Source organism: Equus caballus, chromosome 14 (genome assembly GCF_041296265.1).
Source record: "Equus caballus isolate H_3958 breed thoroughbred chromosome 14, TB-T2T, whole genome shotgun sequence".
Classification (NCBI taxonomy): domain Eukaryota; kingdom Metazoa; phylum Chordata; class Mammalia; order Perissodactyla; family Equidae; genus Equus; species Equus caballus.
This window is the reverse complement of record NC_091697.1, coordinates 34,385,546-34,404,912: the sequence shown is the minus strand read 5'-3', so window position 1 is coordinate 34,404,912 and position 19,367 is coordinate 34,385,546. Positions and strand designations below refer to the sequence as shown.

At 38.7% G+C, this 19,367-nt stretch overlaps 1 long non-coding RNA gene across 1 annotated transcript in view; it reads right to left on the bottom strand.

Annotated features, from left to right (window-relative positions):
• Positions 1–1,558: 1,558 nt before the first annotated feature.
• The window catches only part of LOC138917267 (uncharacterized), a 44,509-nt gene continuing 26,700 nt past the window's right edge, over positions 1,559–19,367 (bottom strand). Inside the window, exons 3-4 of the long non-coding RNA XR_011425023.1 lie at positions 5,085–5,120; positions 1,559–2,181 (exon numbers count right to left, since the gene is read on the bottom strand). This is a non-coding gene — a long non-coding RNA (uncharacterized lncRNA). The remainder of the gene's footprint in view (positions 2,182–5,084; positions 5,121–19,367) is intronic.

Sequence of the window (19,367 nt, the reverse complement as noted above, 5' to 3'; positions counted from 1 at the left end):
GTGATCTCACCCTCATCCACTCCCTCTATCCCCTTCTTGCTCTCACATTCTAGTCATACTGGACTCCTATAAGTTCTTTAAAAGCATCGTGCTCTTTATCATATTGGCTTCTTTGCAGCTGTTGTTCCATCAGCCTGGTGTATTCACTCTCTGTCTCCCTGATTCACTGAGTCTCCCCTGGTGAATTATTTTTCTGGGCCCAGCTGAAATGTGACTTCCTGGTTCCCAAGGTTAAGTTAGGTTAGGACTGTCTGAGCCTAAATGTGCTGGAAGTACTTTGCACTTGACCTTCATAAAGCTCAGTAACACACTTATAAATATTTGTTCAATGTCTGTTTTCTCCAGTAGACCATATGCTTGACAGGTAACCCATCTGCCTTACATAAGCCTGGGGTTGAGACTATTTTCAACAATTATTAACTGAATTCAAGCAGAAAATTATAGATACTAATTCAGTTTTTCTCACCTTTACTGTCCAGTTTTTCTAGAATACTGGGCAATTCTTGGTTACTTTGATCTCTCCACCTTATTTTCTCTTTATGGCAATCTTTTCTTCACATTACTAGCATTTATATTACACCACAGTCCCAGTCATCTTATGCCTCTGCTCAAAAATTACTTTATGGCTCCTCGTTGCCTATGGAGTAATTCTAAAACTCATAGCCTTTATTCAAGTTCCTCTGTAATCTGTCCCAAGAAACCTTGGGGACCCTATGCACTGCCCAGGCAAATATCATAATATCTGGCCCAATGGGAGAATTAACTGTCTCTCATGCCTCTCCCACATTTCCAGGTTCCATGATTTTGTCTCTAACATGCCCTTTCCTCTCATATTTCTATACGCATATCTCAACATAAATGCCATTTTGTTATTAGTGTTTTTTGTATACCCTGAATTAAAAATGATCTCTTCCTCCTTTATATTCTCTTAGTTCATCTGTCCCTTCTTGCTGGAAACTTAAAGGAGCTTAATCACCCTTGTCCGCTTGACCCAGTTCTAGCCATTGAAATGGACGCAAGTAGCCAAAAGGGATAATTAACAAATAAGGCTTAAAAGCTCATAAATGACAAATCTTCCTGTATTCTTAAACATGGTTTAGACCTAAAGGCTTCCCTATTCCTCACCCCTTCTCAAGCCTACATCCTGTGTGGGAAAAGTTGAATCTACTGAGAAGATGTTTATATATATATAGACAGCTAATTGCAAAATTATAGCCTCCTTCACATACTCATTCGGGAAAATGACGTAGAGCAGTACTGTGCAATAGTAATATAATGTGAGCCACATGCAGTAGCTACATAAAAATTTTAAAAGGGCAAATTAATTTTAGCGATATATTTTATTTAACCCAATATATCAAAAGCATTATCGTTTTAGCATATAATCAATATAAAAATTATTGATGAGATATTTTGCCTGCTTTTTTGCCATACTAAATATGGCATGTATGTTACACTTAAAAGACATCTCATGTGCTCAGTAGCCACATGTAGATAGTGGGTGGCATTTTATTAGACAGTAAAGCCTTAGAGAAACATAGAGGCCACTATTGCTTTTTAAAAATAAATTTTTATTTTGAACTAATTATAGATTCACAAGAAATTGCAAAGAAATGAAGAATAAGGTTTTATGAACACTTGACCCTGTCTCCCCTAATGTTGATATCTTTTATAATCATAGTACAATAACAAAACCAGGAAATCATAGTTGTCCATCAGTGACTTTTAAAAGCAATGGCCTTTTAATCAGATTTATACATACATATATATACAATATAATCAGATTTCTCTGAGGTCACCAATGGATAAGTTCTTTCTCCTATGGGGAGAAATGAATAATAAGATGGCGAGATGGATTAAAGTTGTTCATTCTAATACTGCTTTCTTCTCGAGAGTGGATCAGATGTCACCTTCCACCTGTGAAAGGAAGAACTCTTCCTCCTGCCCACCCCAGTATATCACACTCTGCCTTATTTTAGAGTTAATTATTTCTGATTCTACTTTTACTGAAGAGGTAATAAGATCCTGGGATATAGGCAAACTTGCCTTCCACACATACAGTGGTTTGCATGGAGGAGATGCTCAGTGACTATTTATTGAGGTGGTTTCTTGAAATAGTCCAATTGTTATGTGGAAAGGCATTCGTTATTCACATTTTCAAGCTCCTCAACTGTTGCGTGCCTAAAAGGGACATGACATAACCTTTGAATAGGTTTGCCGAATAGCTTTTCTTAGGAAAAAAAGATTTATAGGTCACACTGTAAATTAGCCAGTAGGGAATATTTTATCCATCTAGAGACACACTTCTTTTTTCATTACTTGGTTTTGATTGGAATTAAGTCTTTGAGGACTTGTCATCCATTCTGCAGATAGTTTTTATTGAGTTTGTCATCTCCATACTTCAAAAAGAGAAAAGTAGAGATGTAAAGACCTCCCAGGCAAACTAGCCCACCTGATTATTCAGCTAATAATTGGTGCATAGATACTTTCATTGGTGTCTTTTCTGTCCAGTTTCTATAGTCTAGATATGTTGAATCAGCTCCAGGAGCTACTGACTTCAAATAGATTAAAACCCAAACACCTCAGCTGTGTGATTAGTTATATTTCTAGATCCAGACAGGGCCAGGCACATGGCAGAGATTAAAAAATATATATATGTGAAATGAATGAATGAGTGATGTTCTCATTTAGCATACTTTTGAGTGTGTGTAGGATCTAAGGATAAATTGTCTGAGCTGGAAGGGTATTGGGTAACTTACAGGGAGCTATCAAAGCTCACTAGGAAATGTCACCAGCTGCTCAGTACCACCAAGAAATGTCACCAACTGCTCAATATCACCTGGAAACAGCCTTCTAGGAGCCTATGGCAAAGACCCTAAGCATACCTAGGGCCAATCACTATCAATTTCCCTCCATTTATCCCGGAATATCTCTACGTCAGAGCTGGGAGTTCTGGTATTACTGTGTTCTAGGATTACTCAAAGTCTGTACAATAAACAGCAGCATGTCTTCTGATCCTTGCTTACCACTTATCTAGATATATCCTCCACCCACCAACCAGCCCCTTCTCTAGCCTTTGACAGAAACCGAGGCAGCACGCTTGATTTTCCCCTTTTACTAAAGCCCCTACGTCCAGTTTAATACCAAATTGTATTGATTTTTGACTCTAAAACAGCCCTGGGATCTGTCCATTTCTCTTTCATATGGCTACAACCCATCTCTAACTTGGATACTTATAACAGTGTCCAGGTGGCTCCACATTTCCACCCTTGCAACTGTCCATTTGCAGGGTGCAAATGTGATCGTCTTACTTCCCTGTTTCAAATCCTTCAGTGTCTTTTCATTAGTAATGAGGTGTATCTCTAAAATGGCTTCAAAGCCCTTCATGATCTGGACCCAGACTTTCTCTCTAGGCTCATCTCTGCCTCTCTCCCCTCATGAACTATACTTGAACCATGTTACACTTCCTTCAGATCTCTAAAAGTAATATGAATATCCTCCTCACACATGTTGTCCCCTCTGATTGAAACTGTGTCCTTTACTCCAGTGCCCCACCCTCTTTCATTAGCTGATTCCTATTCACCCTCCAAACTTCAGTTTAAATGTTGCTTGCTCAGGAAAGCTCATCTGGCATGTTAAATCAGGTTAGAGCTCTGTTTCATGATTCCATTCACATACCACATTTCTTCTCATGACATTTTTTATAATTATAACTTCTGGTTTAACCTCCCTTTCCCTTATTCTACTATAATTTCCATGAGGCCAGGGTCTGTGAGTGTCTTATGAACCATTGCCACTTCAATGCCTACCACAGTGCCTGCTAGGTTTTACATACTCAATAATTATTTATCAAAGAAATAAAGCATATGTTCTCAGCATTTTCGATGGTCATTCTTTTTCTTTCACAGACCACACTTTGCTTTAACCCATGACTCTTCTATCTTCATAAATGTTATTAATGATCATCACCTGTACATGCAGTACAGTGGGAAACGTGCCACTGCCAGGAGCTGGAGGGTTTGCCCGGGAAGGCATATTTGTCTAGTGTAACAAAAAAGGTACTCAACAGGGAATTGTGACTCCAAGTTTTAAGGCCAGCGTCTACCACTAAGTAGCTATACCATTAAGTAGCCAGTCCCTTCCTGACTCCAGGTCTTAATTTACCTTTGTGTAAACTGCACAGTAGAGAAACTTTAAATGACCACCCAGGGCTAATGTTCAATGTCTAAGGGCTTCCCCAAAGAACACCATGATATCTGACCCTTCAGTTATAAAGAGTAGATGCCACAAAAGGTTTTTAAAATAAAGTATAACTGCTCTTTAGAGAATCTACGGAAAAGTGTTGAACTCCTTTCCAGAAAAATGCATGTGTGTGCATGCATGACCCTGACAATTTCACTTAGAATTTCATGTTAAGAAGCATTGCTTCAAATTAAATTTACAAATATTTCTAAGACTACCTCTAGGCAAATTTTTAAAGTAAGTGAAATTTGATTTTTATTTCTTTTCACCCTTCTTTTTGCTTTCTCTTCGCTCGGTCACTTATAGGCTCTTGGGACCACTCACCGCTTTGGAGTAAAATCTCTCACATGTTTTTCCATTGTCATGAAATATAACTTACCCAGCAGATGGAAAAATTCCAAAAGAAATTGAAAGGCCTAGTGATTATGTAATAATATTAATAATGGCTAACACATGTTGAAGATTTACTAAATGCCAGGCATTGTTGTAAATACATTATAGTAAAATAATAAATAATAAAATACTTGGCTTATTATTTTAATTCTCACATCTCTACTACCCTATAGTATTTGTGAGGTAGATACTGGTATTATTCCCATTTTAAAGATGAGAAAATGAATGTACATAAAATTCAAATCACATCCCCAATATCATAAATTTAGAAAGTAGCAGAGTCATAATTCAAATCCAAGTATTCTGGTTCTGAATTTGTTCTGAACAATCTTCAGTAAAAATTAAAGAAAACAAGTTAAAACAGTGATATATCTTTTTGCCTATAAATTAATTATATTTTATAGATAATATTGCTGCTATTGATAGGGTAATTAAATGGGTGTACTCACTTAATGTTGGCTTGAGTATAAACCGGAGCAGCCCATCTATAAAGAAATTTAGCAAAACGTATTAAAAGCCTTAAAAGTATTCAGACTCTTCAACAATTCCACTTTGGTAATCTATTCTAAGAACATAATCAGATAATACAATAAAATGCTTATAAATAAATAATTTATGACAAGAAATGGGAAATAATTATAATGTTTTAAAATATGGTCAACTGATTTTTGACAAAGACATCAATATAGTTCAACAGCAAAAGGAATGTCTTTCCAATATATGGTGCTGGAATAAGCAGATATTCATATAAAATAAAGTGAACTTTAATGTGAGATGAATTGTAGCCTTAAAAGTAAAAGCTAGAGCTAGAAAGTTGTCTAGAAGAAAACTTATGAGAATATATTTATGAACTTGAGATAGGCAAATATTTTGTAAAGAGAGTAAAATAAAACCAATCATAAAAGAAAAAAATTACAAATCAGATTTCAACAAAATTTGGAACTACTGCTCATCAGAACACACCATCAATAACGTGAAAAGGCAAGCCACAGACTGTGTAGAAATATTTGTAATGCATTATATCTGACAAAGAGTTTGTATCTAGAATATATAAAGAACTTCTACAAATCAGTAATAAAAAGATAAATCATTCCACAAAAGAAGACATTTGAATGATTGATAAGCACATGAAAATCATTAGTATTAGGGAAGCATATCAAAAGTACAATGAGATGCTACTACATCCATCAAAATGGCTAAAACTGAAAAGATTATGTGTTGGAGAAGATGTGGAGCAATCAAAACTCTTATACATTGTTATTGGGAGTGTGAAATTGTACAACCACTCGGAAAACCATTTGGCAGTTTCTAATAAACTGAAATCAACCTAATGCCTTAGCAATTCCATGCATGGTATATACCCAAGAGAAGTGAATGCATGTGGTCACGGATAACGTCTATCAGCATGTTAAAAAATTCTTTGTTCATAATATCCCAGAACAAGAAACAATCCAAATGTCCATTAGTAATATTCAACATCAAAATTGTGCTATATTTATATAATGGAATACTGCTCAGCAATAAGAAGAAAATCCAGTGATTCCTGAGACAATATGAATAAATTTCAAAATCATTCTGTTGATTAAAAGAGACAGACAAAAAAGAATGCATTGTACATTCAGCATGAAATAATTTATATGTAGCTCAAGAACATGCAAAGCTAATCTATAGTGATAGAAATAAGAATGCTTCTTCCCTTGGGTAGGGGGATTGCCTGGAAAGAGGCAAAGGGGAACTTTTTGGCGTTATAGAAATGTACATCTTCGTCTGGATGTTTACATGGGTGAATAAGTGACTATTTGCGCATTTACCTAATTACACCACTATAAAGCTCTGTGAGCATTAAAAAAAGAACTTTGAAAATAGGGGATTGTTTAAAAATTTGGGGTAGTTATTTATATTACAGAATATTATGGCATTCAAGTTTTGCTTTCAATAAATATTTGATGACATGGGACATGCCTATAACATAACGCTAAGTGATCGAAAAGGAAGATGCACAATCCTTTAATCTATGATGTCAAATTTGCAGGGTAAAAAAGTACGTGTTTATATGTGTAGTATATGAATATGTATGTACTCATATACTCACTCATTGAAGAAAGACTGTGAGGAAATATAATGAAATATTAATGGTGGTTGTCTCTGTAAGAAAACTATGTTAAATTTTATTCTATTTTTCATATTTCTTGGGATTTTTACAAAATATGAAAGGATTACATTCACAATTAGAAGAAAATACAAGCATTTTTTTAAATATAAAATCTTAACTGTCCAGTGTCCCATTTCCTCAGAGTCACCTTAGGGCTTATCACAAAAGCTGTTTGAACCCCAAGACTAACTGTAGCAGACGGTGCTATTTATCTAAATTCATGTAGGTGATCAGAAGACATCAGTATCTTAAACCAAAGAATTTTATGTACAGTTTGGGTATGTGGTAGGCTAAATAAAGGACCCCCCAAAGATGCTCACGTCATAATCCATGGAATATATGATTGTATTAATTTACACGGCAAAAGGGACTTTGCAAATGTGATTAAGTTAAGGATTTTAAAATGGGAGATTATGCCGGATTATCTGGGTGGGCTCAGTGTAATCACAAAGGTCCTTATAAAGGAGAAGCAGTAGTTTTAGAGTCAGAGAGATAGTGATGTGATGGTGGAAGCAGAGACAAAGCTGAAGATGCTACTTTACTTACTGTGAGGTGGAGGGATGGGTCCTTAGGCAAGGCAAGGAATACAAATGGTCTTTGGAAGCTGGAAAAGGAAAGGAAAGAACTTCTCCCCTGGAGTCTCCGGAAGGAAACAGACCCACCAATAATGACTTTACCCAGTGGGACTGATTTTTGGACTTCCAACATCCAGAACTGTAGGATAATAAATACATGTTGTTTTAAGACATAAGATTGTGGGAATTTGCTACAGAAGCAATAGGGAACTACTGCAGGGGGGAGTTACCTTGAGTTTAATGGTGGCACAATGGTGAACAAAACAAATTTCCCGTCACAGAATTTAAAGTCTAATGAGTTAGGCAAATATTAATCAAATAATCAAAAAATATAAAATGGCAAACTGTGATCAGTGTGGTGAACAGAAATTACAGGCAGTTATGAGAAGGATTAAATAGGAAATGGATCTTGATTCGGGCATCAAAGTTTTATCTATTGTGAGACTACTTTACCTGAGATGTAAAGGATATGAAGAAGGTAAACTAGTTGAAATTAAGTGTGTGTCTGTGTCTGTGTGTTTGGGGCAGATGTGAAGAGAAATGGTTTGTTCGAGGAAGTAAAAGGAAACCAATGTGGTTGGTACATGAGGAAAAGGGGGAGAGGAGGGCTTAAGAAGGCTGAGGAGGCAAGCAGGACCCAGACTCTATGTGCTTTCTGTGTCACATTATGTTTTTGTTTTTGGCTATTTCTTTAGAGCAATGGGAAACTACCCTGGGATTCTAAACAGGGTAGGTGACGGGATCAAACTTCTCTTTTTTTTTTTTTTTTTTAAAGATTTTATTTTTTCCTTTTTCTCCCCAAAGCCCCCCGGTACATAGTTGTGTATTCTTCGTTGTGGGTTCCTCTAGTTGTGGCATGTGGGACGCTGCCTCAGCGTGGTCTGACGAGCAGTGCCATGTCCGCGCCCAGGATTCGAACCAACGAAACACTGGGCCGCCTGCAGCGGAGCGCGCGAACTTAACCACTCGGCCACGGGGCCAGCCCCATCAAACTTCTCTTTTGACCAATCACACCAGCTAACTTGGGAGGATGGATGAAAGTTTGCAAGATGAGATGCAAGACAGTCTGAAAAGAATTAATTGCTAATGTTCCAGACAAGATATCAGTGTAGCTTAACCATGACTCATAGGTTGTTGGAGCTCAAAGGGATTTGTAAGTCCAAGTATCCAACCCCACCATTTTACAGGCAAGGAAAGTAAGGCCCAGAAATGCTACTAATTGTGCCTAATGCTTCCCCTTTCTTCAAAAGTTGCCCCGTCTTCTTCTCCTCCTGTTTTCTTCCTCTCCCTCCACCTCCACGCCTCCTTCTCTTTGACTTCCTCCTCATCCTCATCTTCCTCTTACTGTTCTTCCTCCATGAAGACCCTTTTGCTTTTGTACTCGGGGACTGATCCTTCCTCCGAATTACCGCAGTCCTTAGAGTCCTGCTGGATGCCCCTTGAAAAGGCATTTTCTTCTGTCACTCTTATGGGTCAACCTCCCTGCAAAAAGACTCTAAGACCTTAACAATGGAGACACATGCTTTTTGGCATGCCCAGCACATTAGGGTTTTTCTCAGAAGGATAATACTTCCAAATATTTGCAGGATGATGCATGCAATGAAGACAGCCCTATTAAAAAGTAGACAACTCAGGAATTCACTTCCAGAAGGAATTCACTTCTGTGAAATGAGAGAAGGCCAGGCAGATTCTGGGTTCTAATTGCAAAGGCCAGCTCTCTGCCGTTATTCCAATAGATGAAAGAAAAGAGGCCTGGATTGTCATCTCTCGTAGCCGTTAACTGGCTTCAACAAGTAGCTTTATTACTGGTCCTAAGATGCCCTGTTAGCAGAGATGATCTATGGCCAAAGATAAGCCTGGATTTCAGTCATTTATTTTTCTTATGATTTTAAAGAACCATACAGAAGACAATCACAATCCAGAACTGACTCATAAGTAACCGTGTGACCTAAGCAGATCTTCTTTGTTATCCTCTACACAAAAGCCTGTAAATATCTTATAAATCTTGAATCGCAATATGTAACTATTTTATTTATTATTTCCTCATTTATTGTCTATTTTCTCACTGGATTGTAAACTCCCTGAGGGCAGGGACCTTTTCTGTCAAGTCTTACGTTATACCTCCTGATACAGTACATTGACCGGGCCACAGCTGTTGTTCTGTTGCTATTTGTTGAAGGCAGGCATGAATGAAATGGTTACATTTTTCAACATACATATTCCAGGCCATTCTCAACACACCACCATAACCACCTGTACCTCATAAGAATGAGGGGAAGCAACACTATCAAAGCATTCTGTGGGGTCAGGGGTCAGAAGTCTTTGTCATCACTTCAGACGTGGTCATCTCACAAACCAGTGACTTTTTCTAGTTTTCCATTTTGCCCTTGGTATCTCCCAGTTTTTAGCACTTGCTGATATGCACAGAAGGATTAGACTTGCCTAGGCATCTTGCTGCCTAAATCATAGGTTGGCTCCTTCTTCATGTTCAACTTTAACATGTCATCTGAATACCAAAATTATATACCTCCTACATATCAGGCAGGGGTAAGGTTAAAAGCATTCTAAGATAATTGTGGAGTGCAGACTATCACTAGGTGGCCAAGACAAGTCTAAAAGAGAAGAGAAGACAGAAGACTGAAGCATCACTTGGAGCAATGCCTTGGTCCTAAAGAACAAACAGAAGACAATTTTCATCAAAGTAGATTTGCCACCACTTAAAAAGGGAGCCCATGATAGAACCCCAATTCCAACAGAGCTTTATCTTTTTATTTAAGCTCTCCAAAAACTTTTCTCTGTCCTCTATCTGTTTCTAAATTATGGTAGTGGAACTAGACATTCTCTGATTCTTCTAACATTCTATGACCTTTCCAAGCAGGTCAGAGTCAAAAGTTCTTGATTGTCCCAAACACTCATGCACAGTATATTACAGTAGCTTGTTTACTCCCCTCTCTCTAGTCTGTGAGCTCCATAAAGACAGGCACCTGCCTTTTCCGTCCATTAATGTAGCCCTGGCACCTATTACAGTGACTGACATATAGGAAGAAATCAATAAATATTTGTTGAATTATTGAAACATCTAATTATACAGAGCCCCAGTTCCCCATAGCTGGTAGACATAAGTAATCAATTAATAGGGCCATAGGATGTTACCATTGGAAAGGATTTCTCAAGCTTTTCTAGTTAAACTCCTTAACTACATACATGAAGAAACTGAGGTATAGCAAACTAATTATCTTGAACAATTGTTTCACACATCCAGGAAGTGATTAATTTGGCCTATTTTCTGTTCTGATTTTCTGTTCATAAACACCAAGACTTAAGAGAATCTATTTAACAATACAATCACAATGAATATAACAGGATCTTTTCTCAGTAATTCTCCAGCCCAGCAGGTTCTTGCAGTTTTTCTAGTTCCTTGTTAGGCATGAAAATTCTCATGGAGAGACACACCAGTTAGTAGAGATCGCTGGATTTTCAGGATGTCAAATGACAGGGACCTTGATTTATTTCTCTGGGTCAGCAAAAAATGACTCTATTTGAGATGTAGCCAGGACCTCTGAGTTAACAGATTTAACAGCTGCTAATATTTATTTTGCACTTACTTTTTGCCAGACGCGTTCAAAGTGCTTTATGAGAATTAACTCATGGAATCCTCATGGCCACCTTGTAAGGTAGATTCTACTATTGTCATTTTCATTTTATAGGTGAAGGAACTGAGGCATGGAGAATTTCTCCCAAAGGAACTTCCCCAAGATCACACATCTAGTTAGTGGAAGAGTCAGCATGTGAAACCAGCCAAGGTGTTTAAAGATAAGGGAGAAAACAAAGTATTATCGTTCTAGGTGAAGGGTTTATCTGGCTTCCTTTCTTAATTGCTTGCCCAAGTGAGTCAGCCTTCTCACACCCCAGATATACCTTTGGACTACTGAGTTACATGGATCCATAAATTCTCTATTGTGAGTAAGTCTGTTGGAGCTGGATTTTCTGTTACTTGCCATCTAACTATTCCTAACTGATATAGTTTGCATGTTAATTAAATGAGTCAGTGTACATGGAGCTATGCCTAATACCTGGTACTTTCCAAGCATTTAATAACCTGTATCCAACATCATCCAATGAGAAGGTGCCCTCTACTGTTCTGGGCATTTTCTGCCTTTATCCCCACCCTCCAAGGCTCTTTCTCAGGTTCTTAAAGCCCTCTTGACCTATTGAAATCTCACCTACACTTTACAGCCCACCTCAAATTCCTTGTCTTCTCCAAAGCCTTTGCCCAGATCCCTGGTCATCCGTCTCTAGCCAACCTAGGCGAGATGCTCAGGGCCTCGTCCTCCATGCTTACAGAGCATCTTCTTCTTTTGTTACTTAACATACAGCATTGGAATTGATTCTTTGTCTCCCGCTCCTTGAAGGCAAAGATTGTGTTTTCTATGGCTGTATTCCCTTACAGCCTGACAGATGATAGGTACTCAATAAATGCATAGATGATCAAATGAGGTTTCATTAGGCAAGCTCCCTTCAGCAGTGACACCCCTGGAGAAGGAGCAGGAAGAACATCAGGAAGCCTCCCACATATATCAGAGTCACGTTAATAATTCATCACCAACAAGCAGAGGAACAATAAAGCAGAGAAAGCTTTCTTATCTACATACTCCTGAAAACCAAGAGGATTAATTGACTGAAAACTACTTATAATATATAGCATAATTTATAGGAGTCTCTGGTAATGGTTTGTAAATATCCTTGATTTATATTCGTCAGAAAGATATTTCTTCATCCTTTCACTCTAATGCCTCATATTTAAAATTCATTTCTCAAATATTGTCAAACTCAAAATCCAACCAGAGGCTCCCAACCCACCCAAGAAGTCTTTTTTCTTATCATTCCTGTGGGCGATCAGGTGTAAGGCTATATTTAAGGTTGGGGGAGTAGGGGACTCCTTGCCTTGGCTGCCTCGCTGGGGAAAACTTTAGGTCAAATTTTTCCTTTTAAACCCTAAAGTTGAAAGTAATTTCCGTGTTCTGTAAAGGGACTGGAGATAAAATTGAAGTGAGGGGACTGTGAGGGGGGGCAGGCTCCTCCAACAAGGCTTTCCAAGGACACTGATTAGGTCTCTTGTATTGTTTAAGAAGAAAACAGAGGGAAGAAGTGTTTGATGCAGAGTCTCTCTAGGATCAAAAATGCTTCTGTCCATCTATTCTGGCTCTTGAGGTCAAGTTCAAAACTGTGTTTCCCGACAGAGCAGCTGGAGAAAGGAGGCTCCTTTCCCCCGTGTCCTGCTGCAAAGCTGGAGAGCCTGGAGCTGCCTTGTTTCATTGAACAAATATATTCTCTGCACTGAGCTAGGGATCAGAGATAAGAAGAAGGACAATGCCACTTTTGAAATCCAAGGAGTGTGAGAAGGTCATCAAATATAGATATTTCTGTCCCAGATGACAACCATTTAGGTTATGAACCTATAAGCCAATGTTCTTAACCACTACATGGTATCTCTAGTCTTAGTAAGGTAGTAGTTTGTGTGGTTTTTTTGGTGGTAGTTGTTCTTTTGTTTTTTTAATCATATTATGATTATGCTCTCTCTCTCTCTGTCCTCTCCAATGCACAAACATAGGAGTGATTGCTATCTAAGTGCCAGAGGGGCAAATGCAAAGGGCTATACTCTTTGTCCTCAAGAAACAAGGAAGTATAGTACAGCTGTTAGGAGTTTCAACTCCAAAGTCATTGTCTAAACTTGGGTTTGGACTCTGGTTCCGTCTCAATAGCAATGTGGCCTTGGACAATTTACTCAGGTATACTCACCCACTTCAGGTTACTGTGAAGATCAAATGACATAATGTTCTATAGACAAGATTGTATATAAAATTGTATATAAATTAAGCAGTTTCCGACACATCATAGTTGCTCATAAGTAAATGGTGGTGATTTCCATAAAACAAAGTTTTAGACTGCATTATTTCTAGAAAAAAAATCTCATTACACTGGTCATTGGGAGTAATAGTATCACTATACTTTATCCCTCAGTTACCCAGAGCTTAATAGTAATTCCTACGAAAGGACATTCTCCTTCCCATCGTGGAGACAGAAAACTGCATACACATGTGTGGGAGGGAGAGTGGGAAGTGGTTCTTAGAGGGGCAGCAAATCATTTACTGAGAGTGTGAAAGAGAAAAAAGAAGCCCAGAGTCCCTTTGCTGGGCCCAGCTGCTACGTGTGTTGGCTGCTAATGGCTCATAGCTGGATACTCTTTGGAAATTTGCCCTAAGCCAGTGGAAGCTACCTTGCTCAGGGATGCCTGGGAGGATATGCCGGCACAGCCAACCCCAACCACGAGTGCAGCTCTAAGTTAATGACTGATTGAAATGGAGGCATAAAAGCCTGGCTCTCTTGCCCCAAGGTGGGACGTTTTGGTGGGGCCATTGTTGCTTTAGAACTCCCTGGGGGGTGGGGATCAGGCTGAGTCTTTGCCTAGCATCTTCCCCTGCCTGGCACCCCACCCCGTCACTCACTCCATCTTCCCCTGCCTGATCCTGCTTCCTCACTCCCAAACTGATTTCACCTGAGAGCCCTATCTCAATGCGATGACAACCATTCATGACAAATTCCACGGAGGAATGTCCTCCTTGTGTCCTATTTCTGAACTTAGAGGGGTACTCCAGAAACAACCATTTGTTTTGATTTCAGCTGGCAGATGGGAGAATGAATCACCAAGGACACAGAAGCCAGCTTGGTGCTGCAGACCTGTGAGTTCTCCATGCTGTGAGGGTTGGGGAGATAGTAAGGGAGGGAACAAATTATTACTCAGTCTCAGACACTGTGTTCAGACCTCATGTATACTTTACCTTATCTAAATTCTAATAAACCTAGAATAATGCCCTCCAGGGTCATCCATGTTGTCGCATATGACAGGATTTCCTTCTTTTTTTAAGACTGAATAATACTCCATTGTGTGTATACACCACATTTTCTTTGTCCATATTGATGGACATTTAGGTCAGCTCCCTTTCTTGGATATTGTGAATAATGCTGGATGAAACTGGAGGACATTGTGCTAAGTGAAATAAGCGTCATAGAAGAAAAAGTATTGCATGATTCCACTTATACGAGGTATTTAAAACAGTCAAATTCATAGAAACAGAAAGTAGAATGGTGGTTGCCAGGTGCAGCAGAGAGTGGGGAAGGGGGAGTTTTATTCAATGGGTATAAAGTTTCATTTATGCAGGATGGATAAGTTCTAGGGGTCTGCTGTACAATGTTGTACCTGTAGTTAATGCTGTATTGTACACTTAAAAATCTGCTAAGAGGGTAGATCTCATATTAAATGTTCTTACCACAATGAAAAACAAATACATTCTAATAAGCCTAAAAGGTGGATTAATATTTTCATTCTTATTTTATAGATGAGCCAACTAAAGCAGGGCGAGTGATTTGCCCAGAATTATATAAGTCTGTATATGGCAGAAGAGGAAATAAAATCTATCTTATGTTTAGTTAACAGAATTCTTTCTAAATATCAACATAGCTCTCTTTGAAGACTAATTTGTTTTTTGGTGAGCAGGATATCATTTTTCTTTACACTGCTTGTTATCACTCAAAACCAAGAACTTAATGGTAAGTTAAGGAAAAAAAATCAAGGCAGTAAACCTCGTTGAGTCTCTGCTTACCTGGGTCTTTCTTATCTGAAATGCAGGGTTTTCAGCAACGTTATTTCCAAATCCAGCATACACGGTTTCAGAGGCCTCGTGATTTGGAATAATTTTATAATATTACCATAGCAACTTATGTGATTACACAGATACTGAGAATATAAATCCACAATGAATTGGTTAGGAAGGAAAATTTTTAAAACACATATACAGTTAGAATTTAATAAAAACAGAATTGCGCTTTTTGTGGGGTGATGGTGCAGAAAGAGTTAAAGATGAATCTTATCTTATTATTTTAAGTATGAGAAACTCTGTAAGAATAATTCAATACAATATGACAGGTATAAAAAAATCCTGAAGAAAATAGTGCTTGTATAGCAATGTAAGATAGAGGGCTGAAGGAAGAGTATGCATACTAGGAGTAGGTTGAAAATGTACTGAATAGGAATAACTGGTGAATATTTCAGAGGACTGATGAAAATCAGTCCTTCCCCCAGCCAAATGTGCCCAAGTTGGGAGTTTCAAAGCTGGGGAATTAAAGACTATTAGAATGGAAAGAGTTTTCAGAGGTCATCTGTGATGCTTGATTCTCCCTGTGAATTTTCCAGTAAATGATATGCCAGTAACACACAGTGGTGGATACTGGCCTTTTTGCCTGCATAGTTTGTACTCCTCCTTCATACGGTAACATATACTCTTATCTTCTTTGGAAAGCCTCCCACCACATCCTTGTGTTTGAATGGGGCTGAATACATCCCAACCCCAGACTTCTGGGAACATGCATGACCCAGCTAATCAGAGCACAGCATCCCCTGAGCACAGGAATGAGATCAAGCTGAGCCAAAGCTGAAGTCCAACAGATCAGAGCTCACTAGGATTTTTACTGGAACTCTTGGGAAAGAGGCTCTACCTTTCCACTGGATTTGCTAGGCTACTAGGACGTAAGCCAAGAGAAGCAGGTATCCACTTTGGCATAAACAGGATTGAGCCTGCCAGAAAATGAAGGCAGCATCCAGAAATATGACTGCAAACCTCAAGTGAGCCCTTGGCAATGCCTGGCAATTCTAATATATTTTCCTGGTCAATCTACTCTCTTGTTCTCAGAGAAGTCCGCTTCAAACCTTTTCCTTTCTCTTCAAGCTTCCCATATCTTCCCTTCACCATCCACTTGCATCTGATGATCCTGTTTTCTGTTTCAGTGAGAAAATAGAAGCAATCAGAAGAGAACTTCCTGTTTCCACTCATAAGTCCATCAGACTTCCAGCTTTGTACCAGATATTTTTCCTCCCTTGATTACAATAGTGATCTGTCCCTGCCAGTATGTAATAACAACCCTCTCCTGTGGGCACTGGATCCCAAATCTTATCACCTACTTCTCAAGGAGTTTGTTCCTCTGTTTACTCCTGGCTTTCCTTCATTATCAAAGTTTTCTCTACTATATTATTGCCGCCAGTTATGAACTTTCTGTGACTTTTCCCAACTTAAAAAGACGAACAAAACATTCTTTCCCTTAACTCTCACATCTTCCTTCAAGTTCTGCTCTATTTCTCTATTGTCCTTTACAGTGAACTTCCTTCGAAGAATTGATGTTCCCGTATGTCTTCTTTCTCCTCTCATCTCCTTTTAACCCTCACCAATCAGGATTATGATCACATCATCCCGCTGAAATCGCTCTTGTCACGTTCTCACCTGACTCAACGTGTTAGCATTTGGCGCTGTTGATCACTCCCACCTCTTGACATATGACTTCAGTTGACTTTGAGAACTTTTGTTTTTCGCTTGTCATTTGCTGTTCCTTTCTCCTTTTCGTGGCTAGGTCTTCTTCCTCTTGTAGAATAGAGCTCAGTCCTACAGCCTCTTCTCTTTACTGTGTACACTTGCTGTCCATGGCTTTAAATATCATCTTTTCACTTATAGATAGCTCCCAAGTTGTTACCTTTAGCCCTTACTTCTCCCTTGAGATGGTCTGATATGCATCTCTATAAATCTCAAAATATACATGCATGAATATTTTCCCGTTTAGGCCCCTAAATCTCAAAGCCAATCTTTACTCCTCTCTTTCTCTTACACCACACGTCTAGTCCATCATTAAGTCTTGTCAGTCACAAACCTGGCCACCTCTCTCCATCTTTATGGCTTTACCTAGTCCAAGCCACCACCATCTCTTACTGGGGTTATAACCATAGTCCCTAACTGGTTCCCTGCTTCTTGGAGTGTCTTGCCCCCTTCAGACAATACTTTACACAGCAGGTAGATGAATTCTTTTAATATATAAATTAGATCATGGAAGTTCACTGCTCAAAACCTCTAATCGTTTTGCATCAGTCTTGGATTAAAATCCTAACTGCTTACTCTGGCTTCAAGGTCATACACGTTTTGGTGCTTTTGCCTCCTAAACTCCTTTCCTACTGCTCTTCCTCTCACTCACTTGGCTCCAACGGCAGAGAACTTCCTGACACTCCTCAACTCAAATACGAAAGCATGCTCCAGTCTCAGCTCCTGTGAACTTGCTGTTCACTTTGCCTCAAATATTCTTGCCCAGTTCTCACCTAACTCACCTCCTGATCGTCACCTTCCTGACCACCCAATGTGTTATAGTCCCTTCTCAAACCCACCATCACTCCTTGTTCTTTAGGCTCGTTTTTCTGCATAGCACTCTTCACTCACTCTAATATTGTATATTGATTGATTGATTGATTGTCTTTACCATTAGAACTTCATGAAGGCAGAACTATGTCTATTTTACCACTGTACGCTCAGAACTCAGAGTAGTGCCTGACACAGAGTGAGTATTCAATAAATATATTTGAACAAATCAATGAATAGATGAGTGAATGAAAGTAGCAAAATTCCTTACATGACTTTTGAGCATCCAAATCCAGCAATGCCAAGGTATATAGCCTTCTCCCCTAACTTAGTTATATGAATCAAAAAATTCTCTCTTTTTTTTCACTTATATTTGAGTTCCATTTCCTGAAACTTGCAGTTGACAGAGTTTTGACTACAGCCCATGCGGTGCTAGAGCTGGCTTACACCAGCTTATGAGAACGGAATGTGCTTATTTCTCCCCAGCTCTGCTTTTAAGGATGTTAGTTAGACATGATGGGAAAATTTACACCATGGAATTCAGCAAACTCAACAAATCAGGGCTTTTTTGTTTACCCTCCATAGAGATCTAGGTTTCAACATTTGCCAGCACACCATTCCCTGTCTACAGTCATTCTCTGAAGGGTTCCAGTAATGGGCTCTCCCTGATCCCTAAAATGACCTAATTCAATGTGGGACAGCTGTCACTATTACAAGTACTTAGTTATAGTGTAGTTTCTGAAATCTGCCTCCTGGGGTGTTTCACTTTTTAGTTCTCATTCTGCTCTCTGCAGCAACACAGAGCTAGTCTTATCATTCTTCTATGGGATTAACCCCCTAATGTTTAAATAAAACTTTTTGTACATCATCTTCTCTCTTATTCTTCATTCCCATGTATTTCCAGGTTAAATATCATTGCCAAATCTATCTGGTATTATTTAACAGCACAAAGACTTATAATCTTTTATGATTTTTTTCTCATTTTCTGATTAAATATGTGACATTTAACAAAAAATATCGTTGCTTTTTCTTTTGAAACTTTTTGGATGCTCATTCAGTCAGCAAATATTTATTGAGGATATTTTATGAGACAGATAATCTTTTGGGCTCCAAGGGTACAGGGATGAACGAGATGAACAAGCCTCTGATCTCATGTAGCTCGTATTTTAATGAAGAGTGGAGAGGAGGAAGACAAAGAAGAAGAAAAACAAACTGAATTGTGGGTAGTGATAAGCTATTGAAAAAAAGGAAAACAGGTTTACATGGTAGCAATGATTCTGGGGTGGCGGGAGGGAGTTGACTGGTCAGGGAAGACGTATCTAAAGAAGAGACTTTTGTTTTTTTACTTTTTATTAAGATTATGATAGTTTACAACCTTGTGAAATTTCAATTATACATTATTGTTTGTCAGTCATGGTGTAGGTGCACCCCTTCACCCTTTGTGCCCACCCCCCACCCCCACTTTCTCCTTGTAACCACTAATCTGTTCTCTTTGTCTACATGTTTAACTTCCATTTATGAGTGGAGTCATACAGAGATTGTCTTTTTCAATCTGGCTTATTTCATTTAACATAATACCCTCAAGGTCTATCCATATTGTTGTGAATGGGATGATTTTATCCTTTTTTCTGGCTGAGTAATATTCCATTGTATATATATACCGTGTCTTCTTTATCCAATCATCAGTTGATGGGGACTTAGGTTGCTTCCACATCTTGGCTATTGTAAATAATGCTGCAGTGAACATAGGGGTGCATGGGACTTTTAGAATTGCTG